The sequence below is a fragment of the Psammomys obesus genome, unplaced genomic scaffold, assembly GCF_907164565.1.
Source record: "Psammomys obesus unplaced genomic scaffold, mPsaObe1.curated_primary_1811, whole genome shotgun sequence".
Taxonomy (NCBI): domain Eukaryota; kingdom Metazoa; phylum Chordata; class Mammalia; order Rodentia; family Muridae; genus Psammomys; species Psammomys obesus.
Genome location: NW_026596051.1, coordinates 24828006 through 24837885, shown reverse-complemented (window position 1 = coordinate 24837885; position 9880 = coordinate 24828006).

Here is a 9880-nt window from a genome sequence, read left to right as displayed (position 1 = left end):
ATACACATACATACATATATGTACACATACATACATAAGTAAATAAATAAATCTATTTTGAAAGAAAATTAACAAAAAAAGCACTTAATGAATATTTTTTAGAATTCACCAGTGGCTGGCAGATATGAAAATGCTTATATAACCACTGGAAATGTGATTTGAAACAGGAAAATAACACCTTACAAGTGTCATGATGTCCATTTTGAAATATACGGCCAGGATTCTTTTTTTTTTCTTCTTCTTCTTCTTCTTCTTCTTCTTCTTCTTCTTCTTCTTCTTTTTTAGTGGAGAGATTGTGAAAGATGTGAAGCCCTAACACAGTGCTAGTATAAAAGGAAAATGGTAGAATCTGGGTGGGGAAATGTATGGAGGTTCCTGAAAACATATAATATAGGATGGCTACATGATACAGCATTTTTATCCTTGAGTGTATACCCTAAAGCAGCAGCACTAATAATGACCAAAGAGTAGGAACCTAATTGCTTTCACTGAAGAATGACTGTGTAAGTAAAATATGGCCTATGAGAATGTCTTAACTTAGTTTCTTGCTGCTGTGATTAAAAAAAAAAATGAAAACAAACAAACAAACAAAAAACCTTAGGGGTGAAAGGGTTTGTTTTAGCTCACAGTTCTAGGTTGCAGGCAGGAACATCATGGAAGCCAGACAGGCAGAGAAGCTTGAAAGAGTTGGTTACATTACATCCACAGTCAAAGGCAGGGAGGAATGCTTGCGTGCTTGTGCTCAGCTTGCCTCCTCTTAGACAATTCAGGATGCCCTGCTAAGGAATCCTGCACCTACAGAGAGTGCTCCTCCCACCTCAACCAAGACCATCGCCCACAGACATGGCCAAGGTCAACCTGGTCTAGAGAGAAATTCCCTGAGAGTCTCTCTTCTCAGGTGATTCTAGGTTGTAGCAGGTTGCCAAAACATGTGTAAGATATCATTAATCTTTCACAGCATGTGTAATCTATCACAGCATGTGTAAGATATCACTAATCTTTCAAATATTGAATAAATCCACGTAAGTAAGAATCCTAAAGCAGAGTCAGAGCAGAGTCAGAAACTCTACAGTGTTTGCCAGAATGTGAGACAGTAACTAGAGTGTATTCATTGCTTTGTGTATACAGAGTTTCGTGTGGAAAAGATAAAAATAATTTCCTTAGGTGGACAACAGTGGGTTTTGAAAATTAACATGAACACCTCGTATCATTGACACGTATGTTTGCAAATAGCAAGAGTGTCCATTTTTATAGTTTTGTTTTGCAATATATTCATTCTTTTTTTAAATTTGCTTGCAAAATAATGGATTTAATTATAACCCATTCACAAATGTATGCCATGTACTTTGTGGATGTTAACTCTCAAACTCATCATTTCATTAGGATCCCAATGAGACTCTTACAACAGTCAACCCACTCCTGCAGGAGCAGGGTCCATCTATTATGAAGGCAGAGCTCTTGTGATACTATTGCCTCCTAAAGACCCTACATCTCAGTACCACTGCACCGCGGCTTAAGTCCCACACGGCCTTGGGACTGCAGCAAAAGGCCCCCTATTGCTAAGGCAGTGGACTGGGACAGTCTCTCTACTATTTTTCCCAGTATGGTCTATGGTAATTTCTGAAGTCTGAAGGGAAAGGGGGTCAGTTCACAGCCAAACAAATAATTGCTTAGCCAATAGCAGTAGCTTATTTCTCTCTAGGTGGTTGAGAAGATTCAAGAAGTACCATGTAAACATGCTAACAACATCCTGACGCTCACTCTTCTACATGCTCATTTCTTCTAGATGAATTTCACACTGTGTCAGCTTTGATTTCCTTAAAGCAGGTTTGTGACCATGCTTATAAATGTGTGTCATTTGTGTTCCCAACTTCCCCTTCCTGAGCCTTGGAAGGCAGCTACACAAGTATAACACACATCCCGGGTGGCTCACAAAATGCATGCCTACACTGTGCTCCATGAGGCCACACCACTCCGTGAGAGCAGCCACGTGAAAGATAATGCGCCATCCTGAACTATTCCTATCACCTTTGCTTTGTGTACAGCACTAAGTACAAGGACTGGTCAAGATTTTTTTATTTTTATTTCAGTTTGTTTACTTTACATCCCAAGGGTGCCCTTCCCTACTCTCCTTCCAGCCCCCTTCTCCCTCCTTTCCCATTCCACTCTCCCTTTCCCCATATCAACCAAAAGGGAAGGCCTCCTGCCCCCATATCAATCCTCTCCCCCAGCACACCAAGTCACATCAGGACTAAGCATATCCTCATCCACTGAGGCCAGGCAAGGTGTCACTGCTAGGAGGAAGTGATCCAAAAGCAGGCAATAGAGTCTATGTTAGAAACCCCTGCTTGCCCTCCACTCGCCAAGTGACCCACATGAAGACCAAGCTGCCCTTTGGCCACATATGTGCAGGGGGCCTAGGTCCAGAGCATGCATGCTCCTTAGTTGATGTCTCAGTCTCTGAAAGCCCCCATAGGTCTGGATTAATTGTCTCTGTGAGTCTTCTTGTGGGGTTCCTTCCCCTCCAGGTCCTTCCATCTTCCCCCCACCACTTCCACAGGAACCCTAGAGCTCTGTCCCATGCTTGGCTGCAAGTCCCAGCAACTGTCTTTATCTGCTGCTGGCTGGAGCCTCCCAGACAACATTCCTGTTAGGTTTCTGTCTGCAAGCATAGCAGAGGATCATTAATAGTGTCAGAGGTGGGCTCTCTACCGTGGAGTGGGTCTCAGTTTGGGCCAATCATTGGCTGGACATTCCCTCAATCTCTGTTCCCTCTTTATCCCTGCCCTTCTTGCAGGCAGGGTCATTTTTGTATAAAGGTTTTGTGGGTGGATTGTTGTTCCCCTCCCTCCACCAGTACTGCCTAGGAAGTAATCACTTCAGTCTCCATGTCCCCACTTCTTAGGAGTCTCAGCTAGAGTCACACCCATATCCTCCCAGTAGCCTACCCTGTTTCAGGCCTCCAGCTTGTCAATCCCAGCCCTCTCACCTCCCACTCCTGCTCTTCCCACATCTGATACCCACTCTTGTTTCCCTCCCCATTCCATCTCCAGTTCCCTCTCTTCATCTACTTTTGTCTATTCTATTTCCTCTTCTGAGTGACATTTCAGCACCCTCCCTTGGACGCTTCTTTTGACTTAGCTTCTTTAGGTCTGTGGATTCTGTACTATAGATCTAATATCTGCTTATAGATGAGAGCATATCATGTGTGTCTTTCTGGGTCTGGGGTACATCACTTAGGATGATTTTTTCTAGTTCCATCCATTTACCTGAAAATTTCGTGATTTCTTCTTTTTAATAGCTGAGTAGTAAATGTACCACAATTTATTTATCCATTCTTTGGGTGAAAGATTATTTCCAGTTTCTGGCTATTATGAATAAAGCTGCTATGAACATAGTTGAGCAAATGTCCTTGTTGTATGATGCAGCATCTTTTGGGTATGAGCCCTGGAGTTGTATAACTGGGTCTTGAACTCTTTGACATAGGAGACAACTTATTGCTTACTTTCAGCACTCCTGTAAGATACGGACATATTCATATCAACCTTTGTTTACAGGGAACAGGCTGACCCCTGGAAATGGAATCCTAAAACTGTCAGAAGGTAAGAAAACTTTGCTGTTCTGAGTAGTTGTGGTGACACTTGAACTTAGCTTTGCACCAAGTTGGTACTTAATCCTAGAAATAATCATCCCAACAGTCCTTTGAGTGGTACCTAGGTAAAGGACGTTTATTCTGACCCCTTGAATAAAGGATAAGGACTTTTTTATAAGGCTGGGAGATGGGCCATGGGAAGAACCTGGAGGATGAGGCCAGAAGAGTACAACGAGTAAGCATGACAAAGCTTCTCATTTGTGTATATGTGAATATATACCTATGTAAAGAGAAGACCAAGAATGGTTCTCAGATAAGAGGGTTTGGTATTTATTACTTCTACTAGAGCACATCTGATGGACCTATACAAAGTCAGATGGTGAGAAGAAATAGAGCAATGTCCAAGAAGAAAAATATAGAAGCAGGAGCGAGGGCTGGGTATCCCATCCTATGTATTAGACCTTGGCGGGGATGCTGTAGCCCATTGTGAGAGGTCACTCTGGGTTCTGGGCTCTGCCTTGGGAAGTGTAGTTTCATGTGTGTGAAGTAGAGGAGATTATTATTTAGAGCTATGGCCTTGGTAACCTAAGCCAGTTTTGTAGGAGAGTATCCCTAGCAAGGGCCACCCAAGAGAACAGTTACCGTCCGCTGTGCTGAGGAACCACTGTGAGGGCCAGAATTAGTGGTGTCCAGAATATAAGGCTTCACCAAGGTGGAGGAATCCCCAGAATTATTCCTCACCTGCAGAGCCTCAGCAGGGATTCTTGAGGCTCCTGACCCCAAGGTGGGGACTGCTGCTAATCTGAACAGGTGGAGGACTGCAGATTCCTTATGCATTTATATGAGCTGTCAAGGTATAGGTTTATCCCAGGTCCTAAACATGGTAGACAACTGAGGCTCACAGAAGATTAATAAGAGGAGCTTAGCAGCCTGTGGTGTTCACTGCATATGTGTGCTTCTAAAACAGACTGACGCTTGGGCTGAAATCCAATCCAATTGGATCTGTCTTTTGGAGTGCAGCCCAGAAGTCAACTATTTCTGAAAAACTTCCTAAATGATTGTGATATGTGGACAGGTTGGATTGCAAAGAGCTAGAGTGAGATTATATTTATATATGTATGAATATATATGTATATATAGAGAGAGGAGGGTGGGACCAAGAGCTCTTGGGCTCAGATGAGCTTTGTTGCCCCTAAAAGATATTTACGGAGGTGGGTGAGGAGGGTGCTGGCTCAGGACAGAAATCTGCAGCATTGATCAAGTTAACATTTCAAAGTCTCAGAGTCCATTCTTTAAAATAGTGAAATAGACAACGCTAGCAGTTTCTGAGACAAACTAACTGGAAACATCAATTTAAATTTTATTTCAATTTATTGGTAGAGGAAAGATTTTCCAATAAACAAATAAGAATACCTCAAAGATTTTCTTTTGGGAGGAAAGCAAGAATGACTTAATGAACAATACCAGACTAGAGTTGTAAAAGAGAAGTACACTCTAACAAGGAAAACAGATAGGCTAACTCCAGATTTTAACCACTTCCCCAGCTCCTCCAAATCCAAATCCCCAGTCTCATCCAGCTCTGCAGCAGAACACCTGCTTCCTGGCCACCCCACCTCCACCACTCCCATCTCCAGTGGATCAGACAGCTCTTCCCCTCCTAAGCTCCCTCCCCTACTCATTGTTTCACCTTAGGCCCCAACTCCAGCAAACATTCCCTGGGATCCCACAGGCCCCTCTGACCAGGAAAGGAAGCAGGCTAACTCTACTCGTCACCTCTCCCTCCAATCCACCAAGTCCAACCTCCCAGCCTCATCCCCAGCTCTGCAGCAGACTACCTGGTGTGCAACCTCCTTACTCTCTGCTCCTATTCTCGGGGAACTAAGTAGATCCTGGTAGAGCACCCTGTTTTCCTCTCTCCTGTGGACCTCTTACCCCATCCCAAGCCATGCCCATTCCTAAGCGTCTGTTTGTGGTACCCAGAAACACATTTTACCTGGAGCCCCCACTAACCACACCTATCAGGACCCCAGAAGAATTTTCTACCAGGCAACATACAGACACCACACTCTCCTAAAAAACAGAGAGGAAACAGAAACCAAGGAACAAAATGCCCATCAACAAAGCCCAGATAATAGCACCTAGAATTACAATCTTCCTAACCTCGATGCCTAGACACCAGTGTAAAAACACACCTGATAACAGACAGGGCAGTATGTCTCCACTACAGCCCAGGAAGCCTGCCATAGCAGTATTCCAACACGGAGTATTCCAACATAGCTGAAAAAGACTCTAAAAGAGCTTTTATGAATTTGACAGATATTCTTTACAGGGGAAATTAATAATTCCTTTAATGCAAACAAAAACAAACATTAGAAAGAAATGAATAAAACAATTCAAGAACTTAAAATAGAAATAGAATCAAAAAAAGAAAAACCAACAGAGGGAAATCTGGAAATGAAAATTTTAGGAACTCTGACAGGAACCACAGAGGCAAACCTCTCCAAGAGAATACAAGAGATGGAAAAGAGAATCTCATCTACTGAAGACACAATAGAAGAAATAAACATGATAGTCAAAAATAACATGTTAATTCTAAAAACAACTCCTGCCATAAAACATCCAGGAAATCTGAAACACTGTGAATAGACCAAACCTAATAATAAGAGAAATAGAGAAAGGAGAAGAAAGAAGCTTAAGACAAAGGCACGGACAATATTTTCAACAAAATCAAAGGAAAAATCTAAAAATCAAACTAACAAACAAACAAAAATGCCTGAAGAGGATCCAGGTAGTCCTGATGAAACTTGATAGACTAAGGTCAGATAGTAAGAGAGGAGAACTCCCCCTTTCAATGGACTACAGGAGGGCGATGGGGGGTGTGTGGGAGGAAGGGTGGAACTGGGAGTAGATGAGGGAGGGGGCTGCCATCAAGATATAAAGTGAATAAATTGTAAAATATAAAATAAAATATAAAAGTTGCCTATCAAGGTACAAGAAGCATATAAAACACCGACTGGATTAAACTAGAAAAGAAAATCTCCTCAGCACATAATAAAACACTAAACATACAGAACAAGGAAAAAATTGTAAAAGCTGCAAAGGGAAAACACCAAGGAACATATAAAGGTAGATCTATTAGAATTACAACTGATTTCCCAAAGGAGACTCTACAAGCCAGAAGGGCCTAGAGAGATGTTCTGCAGACTCTTAGACACAATAGATGCCAGCCCAGACTACTATAACCAGTAAAACTTTAAATAACTATAGACGGAAAATCTATGATTTTAAAACAAAATTAATCAGTATCTACAAATTCAACCCCATAAAAGTTGCTAGAAGGAAAACATCAACCAAAAGAGGATAACCACACCCAAGACAACACAGGGAATAAATAAAACCATATCAGCAAATGAAAAGAAGAAAAACACACATGTACACTCACATGCATACATGCAAACAAATACACACACACACATACACACACACACACACACACACACACACACACACACCACCATCACTATCACCAATAACAACAGCAGCAATATAACAGGAATCAACAAGCATTGCTCATTGATATGTCTCAACATCAGTGGTCTCAAATCTCCAATTAAGCACACACACACACAGGCTGCCACCAAAGGCCACGTCTTGGTCTGTGGTCCTGCTGCACCTGGGGTTTGTGTCGGTATATGTGGCCCACATCACCACCAAATGCCAATTGGATATCTGGGGTCTGAGCTGCCACTGGAGACCATGTGGGCATCTGAGGCCAGTGCTGCCCAGGGGCTAAGGCTGAGTGTCAAAAACAACAGAAAGCTTGCAAATTCATTGACACTGAACAACTCACTACTAAATGAAAAATGGGTCAGGATAGAAATCAAAGACTTTCTAGAACTGAGTAAAAAATGAATACACAATATACCCAAACTTATGGGACACAATGAAGCTGGTTCTAAGAGGTAAATTCATAGCATTAAGTGCCTACACAAAAACTTAGAGAGCTCTCATATTAGTAACTTAACAGCACACCTGAAGGTTCAGGAACAAAAAGAATTTATATCCAAAAGGACTAAGTGGCAAGAAATAATCACACTCTGGGCTGAAATCAATTAAATAAAAAGAAAAAAAACTACAAAGAACCAATGAAACAAAAAGTTGGTGCTTGGAGAAAATCAGTAAGATTGACAAACCCTTATCCAAATTAACTAAAACACAGAGAGAGAATATGCAAATTGACAAAATCAGAAACAAAAAGAGGTGCATAACAACACACAGTAAGGAAATCCAGAGAATCATAAGGACATACTTCAAAAACTTCAAAATTAAAAAATCTAAAAAAATGATAATTTTCTAAATACATACCATGACTAGTAAAATACTAGTCATTAAAAATCTCCCAACAAGAAGGAGCCCAGGAACAGATGGTTTTAGTGCTAAATCTTACCAGACATTTTTTCTCTCCATCTTTCCTTTCTTCCTTCCTTCTCTCTTTCTTTTCTTTCTCTCTCTCTTTCTTATTCTTCTCTCATACAATAAGACTGACCACAGTTTCCCCTCCCACAACTACTCCCAGTTACCCCACACACACATTTCCTCTCCCCAATTTCCCCTCAGAAAAGAGCAAGCCTCTCAGGGATATCAACCAAACATAAGAAGTTACAATAAGACTAGACATAAACCCTCATATCAGAGCTGGGCAAGGTAACATAGAAGAATGAAAAGGATTCCAAGAGTAGAAAAAAAGAGTCAGAGACACCCTTACTCCCACTGTTAGGAGTCCCACAAAAACACCAAACTAACAACCATAACATATTTGCAGAGGACATAGTGAATACCTATGCAGGCTCCAGAATTGTCACTTCAGTGTCTGTGAGCACCTATGAGCCCTACTTACTATCCCTGATTTCAAGTTGTGCTACATAGCTAAAGTAATAATTTAAAAAAACAGTATGGTGTTGGCATAAAACAGACACATTTGTCAATGAAATCAAATTGAAGACTCACACACAAATCCACACAATTATGAATACCCGCTTTTTTATGAAAAGATTTAAAAAAAAAAAAAAGGTCAGAAACATACACTAGAAAAAAATGACAGTATCTTCAACAAATAGTGCTTGTCAAACTGGATGGCTGAATGCAAAAGAATCTAAATAGATACATATTTATAACCTTGCACAAAACTCAATTCCACATGGATCAAAGACCTCAACATAAAACCAGATATACTGAACCTAATAGAAAAGAAAGTTGGAAATAGCCTTTAACTCCTTGGCATAGAAAAAGACACTCTGAACAAAACACCATTAGCATGGGAACTCAGATCAACAACTAATAAGTAAGACATCATGAAACTAAAAAGCTTCTACACAGCAAAGGACACCAGCATGAAAACAAAGTGGCAACCTACAAAATGGAGAAAGATTTTTTACCAACTACACACCTGATTGAGGGTTAATACCCAAAATATAGAGAGAACTCAAAAAACTAGATGTTAAGAAAACAAGCAACTCAATTAGAAAATGGGGTATAGATCTTAACAGAAAATCTTCAGAAGAGGAAACTCACACAGCTAAGAAACTCATGCAGCTAAAGTTCAACACCCTTACCCATCAGGAAAATGAAACTCAAAGTGCTTTTGAGATTTCATCTTACATCCATCAGGTTGGCTAAGATCAAAAAAACAAGTGATATCATGCTGGCAGGAACATGGAGTAAGTGCAAACTTGTGCAGTCACTGCTGTAATCAGTGTGCTGGTTCCACAGAAAGATGAGAATAGATCTACCTCAAGATCCAGCTGTACTGTCAACTGGTACAACCACTCTGGAAATCTATCTGACGCTTTCTAAGACAATTAGGAATTGTCAAGACCCAGCTATACCACTGCTAGGTATATACCCAAAGTTTGCTCAAGTACACAAAAGGGATATTTGCTCAACCATGTTTATAGCAGCTTTATTTGTAATAGCCAGAACCTGGAAACAACCCAGATGTCCATCAACGGAGGAATGGATACAGAAATTGTGGTATTTTTACACAATGGAATACTACTCAGCAATCAAAAAGGAGGAAATCATGAAATTTGCAGGCAAATGGTGGCATCTAGAAAAGATCATTCTGAGTGAAATATCCCAGAAGGAGAAAGACAAACACGGTATATACTCACTTATATAGACCTATAAGATATGAACATAATGAAATCTATATACCTAAATAGATAATCAAGAGAGCAGACATGGGGTAAGATGATCAATCCTCGTTTAGAAAGACAGATGGGATGTGCA